This window comes from Mustela nigripes, chromosome 6, assembly GCF_022355385.1.
Source record: "Mustela nigripes isolate SB6536 chromosome 6, MUSNIG.SB6536, whole genome shotgun sequence".
NCBI lineage: Eukaryota > Metazoa > Chordata > Mammalia > Carnivora > Mustelidae > Mustela > Mustela nigripes.
Genome location: NC_081562.1, coordinates 59,132,059 through 59,144,152, shown reverse-complemented (window position 1 = coordinate 59,144,152; position 12,094 = coordinate 59,132,059).

Genomic DNA, 12,094 nt, shown 5'->3' with positions numbered 1-12,094 from the left:
CTTTTACTCAGCTGGAAATCATTTTTTTTTAAAGGTTTTAATGTTGAATTTTGAAAGCTTTAGAAGCTTTATAGAATATTTAAATCTCTAGGAGGAGAAGTGATTAGAAGTCATTCATAAAATAAAAATAACTGAAAATAACTGAAAAAATAAAATTTAAATTTAAAAAGTCATTCATAAGATTACCTTCCATTGAACTGCACTCTGCCCCTGGACTAAGGCACGGACACAATGTCACGTTTAGTAAAGATCACCTATGGTCTTCCAAACCTGCAATCCCAAGCAACTTGCTTCCTCAGTCTGACCCCTCATGTTCAAAGTCCAAAATGGAATTGGAGGAGATTATACTGGATCAGTTCATTACACAATCGGCTTAATATGGTTTTTACAGGGACATTGAGGGCAATGTTTTAGGAAGGCATTGTTAGTCTAACTTCAATATCTAGATTTGGGATATTTCTAAGGTTCCTCATACTCACAAAAATATTTATGGATCTAGCATCCATGGTTTTATCTAAAACTATTTAAGGATTTATGTTTTCAATCTATGTTACTTCTCTCCTGGTAATACTTCTCACACATTTACCACCTGCTCTGTAGTACACTTCCTTCTTCTCTTTCTTTTTTTGTCCCAATTTTACCTCCTTCAGGTTTTAAGGGGCGGGACTAACTGTCTAAGATTTGATAGACAAGTCCGTGTTCTACCAAAAAAGGAAGTAGGACTTAACGGTTTGCCCTAGGAAGCAGAAATTAATCACAAACCTGAGAACAATGCTTGTATAAGCCTATCAGTAGAGTACTGAGACATCTAGCATCCAAAGATAGTAGTACTTCATTTTCAGGTCTGTATCTTCTGAAAATTGTATTAATTTACTTACTACAGTAAAGTACTCTGGAACCTGGCGGTAACACTAACTGGAATAAGACAGACTTTGAGATGAGTCTATTCTGAATTCTCACTACAGGAGTTTAGTAATTTTAATTTATTATGAGGTGATACAGCCCAAACCATAACATTACAGAAAAGGTACAGAGAGCAATTATTAAATTATTTGATCTACAGATTTCCAGTTGAGCAGTTCTAACATGTTTTTGAAAAGAATGGAACACCTGACTCATCTGATGCTCTAATTATAAGATGTATTCAAATTTAACTAATCAATGAATAAATCCTAAATTCCTGCTATCAATAAATCGTGAACAATTATTGCCTATCTGTCATATATAAGACAATGTCTGTAGTACAACATTCGCACTCGACAGTAATAAATTTAATTCAAAAGACTTTTATGAAGTAAATACAAGGCACTTGGCTTGATGCTAAAATCTGAAACTAAGATAAATAACATCAAATAATCTTGCTTGAAGAGTTTATAATCTAGTAAACAAGAAGCACCCCCACCCCCAAAATATGGAGGCCATCAAACTTGAGGAAGAAAATATTTCAACTGAGAAATGAGAATGATAGTTGGGGTAGGAACTAGGGCAGTAAAGAATTTACACTTTCTATCCATCTTTGTTATAAGCTCTTAGATGAATACAGAAGAGAAAGACTTTTTACCTAGCTTGTTTTACTTTGGGTAAAGGGAGAGGTTCAGACTTTGAACCCTTCTCCTCACCATCATTTTAAGTCTATAATAAAATCTTTCAGGAAAACTTGACTCAAGCTTTAGGCCAAGTAATTCTCTAGCAAATATTAAAACAGTTTAAAAGGTTAGGGATAGGGGGTGGGAGAGCAAGCGTCATTCAGCAGAGTGCTTGGCACAACAAAGAAAAGGGGGATCCGATCAGAAAGGTCTAGAAGAATAAAGCATTTGCAACCTAGCAGTTCTTGCCTTTTAAAAAACCCACAAAGGAGAAATATCAGAAAGGATTGCCGTTACCACAAGGCTTTCTGCAAGTGGGAGGAGATCAGGTGGCCCTCATTTCTTGTAATTATCTTAGATCTTTGTTTTTTTTCTAAATCCACGGAAAAAGTGCCCCTGTAACCTGACACTAAGGGTGCATATCCTTCTTGAAGATTTGTGTAAACAAGCATGAGAACTTTTAAGATTAAGGGAACCAAAAAGGGAAATAAAAATAAAGCAACCTTCTAAACATACAAATTTTTTTAAACGTTGTATTTATTTATTTCACAGAACAAGCAAGTACAAGCGAAAGGAGTGGGAGAAGGAGGAGATTCCCCATGGAGCAGGGAATCCGATGTGGGGCTCCATCCCAGGACCCTGGGATCATGACCTGAGCCAAAGGCAGACACTTAATTGACTGAGACACCAGGTGCCCCTAAACATACAAAATTTATTTGTAACATACAAAATTTATTACAATAAGCTTTTTAGGGCACCTGGGTGGCTCAGTTAGTTAAGCAGTTAAGCACTTGCCTTTGGCTCAGGTCATGATCCCAGGATCCTGGGATGGAGCCCCACATCCACATGGGGCTTCCTGCTCAGCAGGGAGTCTGTTTCTCCCTCTCCCTCTGCCCCTCCCTCTGCTTGTGCTCTCTTTCTCTCTCACTTTCTCAAAAAAATAAATAAAATCTTAAAAATATATATAATACGCTTTTTAAAAGGATACTAGATTGCTTATCTCTCGCAACAATCCTATAACAGAATTTTTATTTTTCCTATTTTATGTATATGCACTCTGAGATCCAAAGCAATTTGGAAGCTTTACCAACTTCTAAAATAAACTCTGAGCCTAATACCTACAAGAGGTAAAAGAAGCCACAATGAGAGTAACAGGACTAAAATATAATAAGACTCATGTAACTAGCCAGCAGAATATGACAAAGCTATAGAATGGACAAGAAGATCAAAAGAACAGAATAGAGTCCAGAAATAAAATTACACTTAATTGGTCAATTGATTCCCAACAAGGTGCCAAAGCAATTCAAAGGATAAGGGAAAGTTTTCAACAAATGGAGTTGGAACAACTGGATAGCCATATGGAAAAAAAAAAAAAATGTACTTCAACTCTAGGTCACACCATATGTAAAAATTAATCTAACATGGATCATAGACCTAAAGACTAACACTAAAACTTCTGGAAGAAAACAGGAAAATAACTTAGGGATAGGCAAAGACATTTTAGACAAGGCACAAAAAGCATTATCTATAAGAGAAAAAAATATAAAGATAGTGGACTTCAGCAAAACTGAAATTTTCTAATAAAAAGTATCATTAAGAATATGAATAGGCAAAAAAAAAAGAATATGAATAGGCAAGCACAGACTGAAAGAAAATATTCTCAATACATTTATCTGACAAAGAACTTGTATGCAAAATATATAAAGAATACCTATAACAATAATTAAGAGACAAAAATATACAATTAAAAACAGAAACATATGCAGAAGATTTGAATAGACACTTCACAAAAGAAGTTTTATGACTAAGGAGCAGATGCAAAGGGGCTCAATGTCATTAGTATTCAGAGGTATGCCAATCAAAACCATAATGAGATACTTCTTCCCAAACATTAGAGTGGCAAGAATTAAAAAGACAGACAATATCAAATATTGATGAGGGTGTGAAGCAAGTGGGACTTTTATACGTTGACTGTGAGAGTACAAAATGGAACACCCACACTAGGAAAACTGGCTTGTGGTGTCTTATAAAGATAAACCTAGATCTAGGCTATCATCCAACAATTCTACCCCGAGGTATGACTCAAGAGAAATGAGGACATAACAGACACAAAGAGAATTGTTTAAGAATTTTTTTTTTTGCAACTTCATTTGTAATTGCCAAAATCTGGGAAAACTTAAATGTCCATCAGCAGAAGAGAAAACAAACTGTGATAACATTCATACAGAAATACTAACTAGGTCTCAAAAAATAGTAAGAAAGTACTGACACATAGTAACATCGTTGAATTTTGATACTATGTCCAGTAAAAGAAACAAGGCACATTTCATTTATAGGAAGTTCAAAGACAAGTGAAACTGATCTATGATCACAGAAATGAGAAAAGTGGGTGGTTGTGGTGGGATGGCGTGTCAATGGGCTGAAAAGAAGCATAAGAAAACTTTCTGGAGTGAGAAATGTCCAGGATATCAGTTACATGAGAGTACATGTTCATCAATACTCGGTGAACTGAGCACTTAAAATCTGTGTACTCTACTACATATAAATCGTACCTCAATAACAAATGAATTTTAAAACATTTTATGAAATCTATGGAAGGTGACAATGAGCTAAGCCTAAAATAATTACATGTTCACCCCTATCAATTCCATCTTATTGGGTGGAAAGTACTGAAGGAGAATGTAAATATATTTCAGAGAAGCCTGTGAAATCCTACTTTATTTCTGTTTCTCCCTCTTCCACAGAAACAGTAGATATTACTTGCTTTTCCCAGAAGAGGGATATTCTTAAGGACAATTGTCTGCCAAGTGTTAAGAAGGACATCATCTCTTTCACTGAAGCAGTCAAAGAGCAACACCTAATCTTGCCAAGATTCTCTGGCAAATGTTTCGGGCAACATGGAGCCATAATTCTCCATTTGTAGGATTAATGTTAACCTTTCCAACAGATACCACGCTCACTCATGGACCCTGCTATAAGCCCAGGGAAGGCATCCTGACACTCCAATTTAGTTATATAACTCAGATTTATTGAATCAGTCCCTTCAGTATTGATGATGTATTGGAGGCTTTAAAACACTGAATTCACCAAAGCAAACCTGAAAATATTACTTCAAGTTCAGAAAATAAGCACTATGCACCATTTGCTAATATCCCCACAATTGCTCTTGCTCCTTTCACGTCATATAAGCTTACCGGCAACAATTACCAAAACTCACCAAGAAAAGCTGCCATCACTTCTATTATGGATCCTCTTTTAGAAATATGAGAGCCTTCCATGTGCTGAGAGAAATCAGTTGGCAAATCTTGTAGAACCTACTTTCTTTCTGCCAAACCTGTTTAAAATTCTTCTTTTTCTCAGTTTTGATTTAGTAACTTTAGATCTCTGCATTATGTGGTGTTTTGCACAGAGCTATTGACTTCAGCTAAGGAACCGTGAACAATAATTATTTTGCATGACTAAGCTCTAGTACACCATTGTCAGACAGGCACTTTCCAGTACCAGTAGTTTCAAAATTTAGAACAAAACTGTCAAACAAGTAAATGCCTCCACCAAAGACTTCTATTTTCAAGCTACAGGCATGAGTTCTATGATGTGCAATAATAGAGTGAATCTTTGTGTTCTTGTGAAAACTCTTGATTTGACAGTCCTGGAAAGAAAGCCTATTTCTTTCTAGAACAGATATATCAGTGATAGCAACAATACAACTTTTCTAAAAGGATTTTATTTATTTGTCAGAGAGAGAGAGAGAGAGTACAAGCAGGAGGAGCAGTAGGCAGAGGCAGCATCAAGCTCCCTACTGAGCAGGGAGCCCGATGTAGGACTCTATCCCAGGACCCTGGCATCATGACCTGAGCCAAAGGCTGATGCTTAGCTGACTGAGCCACCCATGCATCCCAACAATACAAATTTTTCAGCAAGGCTGAGGTATGGCATGAAGGCTGGAAATTGGAGGCTCAGACATGGAGGTTATTAAATGCTAAGAAGGACCATATATAGTCGATTAGGCAGCTTACCCCACACTGAGAACATCTGATTTGGCTCATGATAGCTGGACATCTTTCCAGACACTCCAGAAAATTTGTATGGGGTTAACCAATTTGTACCAATTAAAATTTTTATCCTAGAAATAATGTCAATCTAATACAAATGTTTCTTCACATTTTAAAAAGCTCAAGAATGGAGCATGTTAGAGCAAACATTAATAGACAGGGACATACATTTCTATAAATTACATGTATTTTACCCTTTCAGCACAACCAGGCATGGCCCATCAGGAACAAACAATTTCTGTTTAGAAGTTGACCTTTTGTCCTTTACATTTTTACAACACTTTTTTCCCAAGGGGGTTTCTTCCACTGATAGTTTAAGTCTTAAAACAACACTTTAGGATAGCAATCACCTTTTTTGCATAGATTTAAAAACTTAAGAACAGAGATTACATGACCTTGAAAAGTCCTATGGCCATGAAAAATAAAGGGAAGGAGGAGAAGCATTGCAAAGATGCCTCTTAGTCTTTTTTCTTTTTTTTAGGATTTTATTTATTTATTTGACAGACAGAAATTACAATAGGCAGAGAAGCAAGCAGAGAGAGAGGAGGAAGCATGTTGCCTGCTGAGCAGAGAGCCCGATGTGGGGCTCGATCCCAGGATACTGGGATCATGACCTGAGCTGAAGGCAGAGCTTTAACCCACTGAGCCACCCAGGTGCCCTGCCTCTTAGTCTTTAAATACTTATTTTTTTTTATTGAATCAGGCCAGTGTTCAGGCTCTCCAAAATGAAATTCATACTGACAGATTTATTATTGCTGCTTTATAAATCAGAATTCTTATTTATCAAGTAAAAAGAGAGAGTCCTGTCTTTCTATGGGTCAGCCTGCTTGGATCTACTCTACAAAGTACTCCCTTACTAGGTGGAAAACCAAATGAGAAATAGCAAATTGTCCAAAACAAAGGAACTACTTCACCCAGGCTGTAGTAGAACTAGGAAACTGATCTCCGGTTGCCTTCAGAGTGTCCCTTTCAAGTGACCACAGAGACATTACTACAATTTTTAAGGAGATTCTCCAATTTTAGCCTTTTCCCCACCAGTAGATCCTATCCAGGGCTGCATGTCTGGACATCCTGGAGCACAGTTCTGATAAGCCATTCCTCTACTAGAAATTCAAGATAGGATTAAAGATACAATGATCTCAACTGTCTACCTTTCCTATCCCACTGCAGGATGCACCAGATGACGGTAAAAGTAAAATTTTGGGAGATGGACTGAGTCTTCTTACCTCATTTGCTCAACTCCTGGGGTGAACATCTTGATGTAATACTGAGGTGAGTTGGACCCGCACCCAGCTATAATAGTACCCAACGGAGTACTTACATAGCCCTTAGTCTTCTCTCTTTGAAAAGAGTATAAAGGATTTGCTGGAAACTGTTACGCAGACCTTTTGAAAACAAACAATAAATCTAATATGCATATGTAAAATTATGAAACTTGTAGTAGGGAAAATTTTTAGTTTACAATCTCTTGACACCCTCAAAAGTAGTTGGCAACTAAAGAAAGAGAGTTTAAGTAACTCTGCGTAAGAGAGAAGAGAGAGAAAAAGCGGAGAGGGTTATTAGAGCAGAAACTTGACAAACCACAGCTAGTAGTAGGTCAGCAGGAGCCATAGGGCAAAGGATTGAGAAAGATCAGATGGCGGGTGAGGAAGAACTTCAGAGGAAGAACAGATGTGGCTCCGAAGGATTTTCATCAGGATTTCACAGTATGTAATGCAACCTTCCTCCTCTTTCGCTTCCCATATACTCTTCAGGAAAGTATCCCTTCTCTTTAAAGTCCTAAGCAGTTGATTTTGTTTCTGGAACTCCTGAGAGGTACTGAGCTGGACTCCAACAAACAGATTGAGAATGGAGAGGCCCCTTGAGCCCAGCCATGTCTTGGTTAAACCACTAACATACCAGGAACATACAGCAGGCTCTGACCATAGGTCTGGCTCCCCCCTAAGAAGAAAATGGCAATAACTAGAGTCAATAACTCAAAAACCGGCAATAAGTTGATCCAGAATAATTTTTTTCTTCTGCGCATTCTATTCTAGTTTTGTCCTGCAAAACCTATGTGGCACCTTGCTTTAGAAACTTTACCACGAAGTCTCTCTTTACCTGGGGACCTGCTCATAGTGCGGTCCGTATATATGGCAGTCTACCAATGACCTCTGTGGCAAGGTTTTTCTTCTCAATATGATCTTTAAGCAGTGATGGATGAGCTGCAGACAATGATGTTCTCCGTGCTTGCTATCTCTTTGTAAGATCAATGACCATCTCAGCTCTCACTCACAGGGGATAAGAAAGATAGGGATGGGGTATTAAATCTCCTATTATGATAAAGAGAATTGCCTCCTGCTTCCCATGAGATCTGAAAGCAGATTGCTAGACATCAACAGGGACAGGACACTCTGTCGACACTGTGAAACTTCCATCCTTCAGAATCAATGTCAGTAATGGCTTAGGAATTCCAAAATATTTTAATAGCTTATGGGGCTGGTATACAAATTATTGATATCTCAACTGTATGTGGAATTCCAGGAAAGACAGAAAAAGCAGAAGACTAGGGGCAGAATATATATATATGTATTGCTTGCTCTGGAGTTGGTTCATTGACGGATGTTACACCTGCTTCCCTTGCTGAACTTCTCCTCTGTTGTCATATCTGACAATACCATCTTTTCACCTCAGTTTATCTAAAATTTAAGCGGTGTAACCTAGCTTCTATTTTCCCATAATTCTGAGGCTTTTACCAAATTAAGTGATTTCCTTCTCTACTGAACTTTAGGAGATTATATTTACCTCCTTTATGGTATGTTTACATTATCTTATAACGTGATTACTTTCATAATATTTTAACACTCCCAATAGTCTATTTTAACTCACCTTTAAATATGTGGTTTATAAATATAGGGCCCTAAATTCACTGAGAAACAATGTGCATGTGCACACCTGTGTAAACACGCATACACACACATGCACACACACACACACACACACACAAAGACTAGAAGGAAATAAAATGGTGATTATTGTTTTTTCTGGACTAAAGGCATCTGTATGATTTTCATTTTCTTCCTTTTACTTATTCTATTTTTGAAAAATGTCGCTATAATATGTATTACTTTTTTAATGTAAAATACAACAATAAATATATTTGATCAGAAATTCAAATATTTGACTTACTTCCCTTGCCAAAGGTGCATCAAGCTTCTTCCCCCCCCCCCCACATAATACTCTCAAATGATATCAGTAAAATCCAAAACAGTTATCATCTGGAGTTATTTGCAGGAAGGAGAAATAATCTTGGTTCTTGTATTCATATAATGAAAACTAACTCTAGTAGCATCAGTTCAAGAGGTTTTCAAACTATTTTTTTAAGTATAATTCTGTTTTTAAATGAAATCTTACCCAGAACCTTATAATTTAAAATAATTTATACCAAGGTATAGGTTTCTCAGATGGTCCTAAAAGCCTAGTGATTAGTACAAATGTGCATTTCCTTGGTTAAGAAATCCCTAAGTCACTCTCATTCATGACTCCCATTCATTTCAGTCTTGGGGCTTATCTAGTCCAATCCTCTTACTGTACCAGAGAATAAACTGAGGCACAGAGAGGCTATAATATCTGTCAGGATAATTCAGTTGGTAACTAGAACCCTCATTTTCTAAATCTAAGGCTCTTGCTGTTATGTCATATTGCCCTAGATCCTGACTGCAATTATTTTAGAGCATGACATTTCTCTGACTCAATTCTGGATTGTGACATACATCTCAGTCTTCAGCCTTAGATAGTCTTCAGCGTCTAGAGTCCTGCTTTCATTCCAGACCTTAGAGGTTTCCCTGCCAAAAATACCTGTTATTCAATGGTTATTTTCTGATTTTCCAGGCTTTGTCTTTAGTGCCAGGCCTGTTATCTGACCAAATGCCCACGGTTACATTACTCCTTTTTTGACAGACACTGAAGATTTGTTTGATCCTGAAGGTACATCTTTTTGTCTATTCCACATTTGGCCTGACTTTAAAGTTGAAAGCACTCTAGCTTCCATCTGCCTACCTCTAAACTTAGACCCCCAAGCTGAGCAACACATTTAGATTTTTTTCCCTATTCTGCTTTCTCTTTCTTGCCCAACCCATTGGGAAAATCCCAGAGTACATTCTGTCTTGGTCTTCTAAAAATTATTGAAGTGATATATGTCTTTCTATTTTTCTTTCATGCACACAAGTCTACAAAGCAATAGTGTAAGACAACAAATTACTAAGCTTTTCTTTAAGATCAGGAACAATATGAAGGTGTCACACCACTCTTACTCAACATTGTACCAGAAGTCTTAAAGCAGTCAGGGAAGAAAAAGAAACAAAAGTTAACAGAATTGGAAAAGAAGTAAAGTTGTTTCTCTTTGCAGATTACATGATTTTATATAGAGAAAATCCTAAAGACTCAACCAAAAAACCATTAGATATAATTAATGAATTCAATAAAGTTTCAGTATTCAAAATTAACATCTTAACGTGTAAAAATCAGAAGTATTTCTCTACACTAATGACAAATTTTCTGAGAAATAAAAAAATCAGTACTACTTACAATAACATTAAAAAAGAATAAAATACTTAGGAATAAATTCAACTAAGGTGAAAAAAATCTGTATGCTAAAAAGTATAAGACATTGATGAAAGTAACTGAAGAAGATACAAATAAATGAAGAGGCATCCTATGTTCATGGACTGGAAAAATTAATATTGTTAAAATGTCAATACTACCAAAAGACATCTATAGATTCAATGTAAACCCTATCAAGATTCCAAAGGCATTTTTTACAGAAGTAGAGAAAAACACACCTAAAATGTATATGGAACCACAAAAGGCTCCAAGAGAAATCATGAGAAAGAACAAAGCAGACTTCATACTTTCTGATTCAAGCTATACTGTAAAGCTACAGTCATCAAAACGTGTGGTACTGGCATAAGAACAGATAAATAGACCAATGAAATAGAACCAAGAGCCTAGAAATAAACCTAAGCATATCTGGCCAGCTAATATTTGACAAGGAAACCAAGAACACTCCATAGAGAAAGGATAGTCTTTCAAATATATGATGTTGGGATATTTGAATATTCCATGTCCAAAAAAGAAACTAGACCCATATCTTACACTACTCACAAATATTAACTTAAAATGGCTTAAAGACTTAATGCAAGATCTGAAACTATGAAACTCCTAGGAGAAAACATGGTAATAAAGTCCCCACCATGGGTCCTAGGAATTATTTTTTTGGATGTGACACTGAAAGCATAAGTAACAGAATAAAAAGCAAATAAGTGGGATTACATCAAACCAGAAAGCTTTGCCCAGAAAAAGAAACCATCAACAAAGTGAAAAGACAACATATGAAATGGGGAAAAGATTGCAAAATATGTATCAAACTGTTGTATGATATATGGAAGAGTTAAGAGTATAAATCCTATGAGTTCTTGTCATGGGGAGATTAAAGAAAAAGTATATAAACAACTCATATGATCCAATAATAAAAATAATTATAGATAACCCAACCTAAAAATGGGCAAAGGAACTGAATAGGCATTTCTCCAAAGTAGATATATGAAAGGCCAGAAAGTACTTGAAAAGATACTCAATATCACTTGTCATCAGAGAAATACAAATGAGATATCATCTCATGCCTTTTAGAATGGCCATCTTCAAAAAGACAAGAAGTAACAAATGCCGGTGTAGATATGGAGCAAAGGGAACCCTTGTGTACTGTTGGTGAGAATGCAAATTAGTGCAGCCACTATAAAAAACAGGATGGAGGATCCTAAAAAAAATAAAAATAAAACTACCTATGATCTAGCAATTCCACTTCTTGGAATATATCCAAAGGAAATGCAAATACTCGCTGGAAAACAAACACTGTCTGATCTCACTTATATGTGAAATCTAAAAACAAACAAATAAATAAACAAATAGATACCAAACTGATAGAAAAATAGAACAGACTTGTGGTTACCAGAGGCAGAGGGTGGAGGGAGGGGAAATTGGAGGAAGATGGTCAAAAGATAGGAAAGTACTAGGGACGTGGTGTATAACAGGATGACTGTTTCTAACACTGTTGTATGATAAACGGAAGAGTTAAGAGTATAAATCCTATGAGTTCTTGTCATGGGGAGAAAATTTTTTCCCTTTCTCTATCTTTTTTCCTTTCTTTTTCTTTTTCTTATAGCTATAATGAGAAGATGGGTGTCTGAACCTATCATGTTAATTATTTCCCAATATATATAAATCAAACCACCATGCTGCATACTTCAGACTTAGACAGTGATGTAGGTCAGTTATTTCTCAATCAAAATAGAAAAAAAAATTTAAAGAAATACATAGAGGTTGACCTGGATTTAAGGGGAAAAAAAGTAAAATGTTTGTAGAGGGGAATAATCTTGGAAGATTATTTTCCATTAGAGTTTAAGATGAATTATTTTGTAG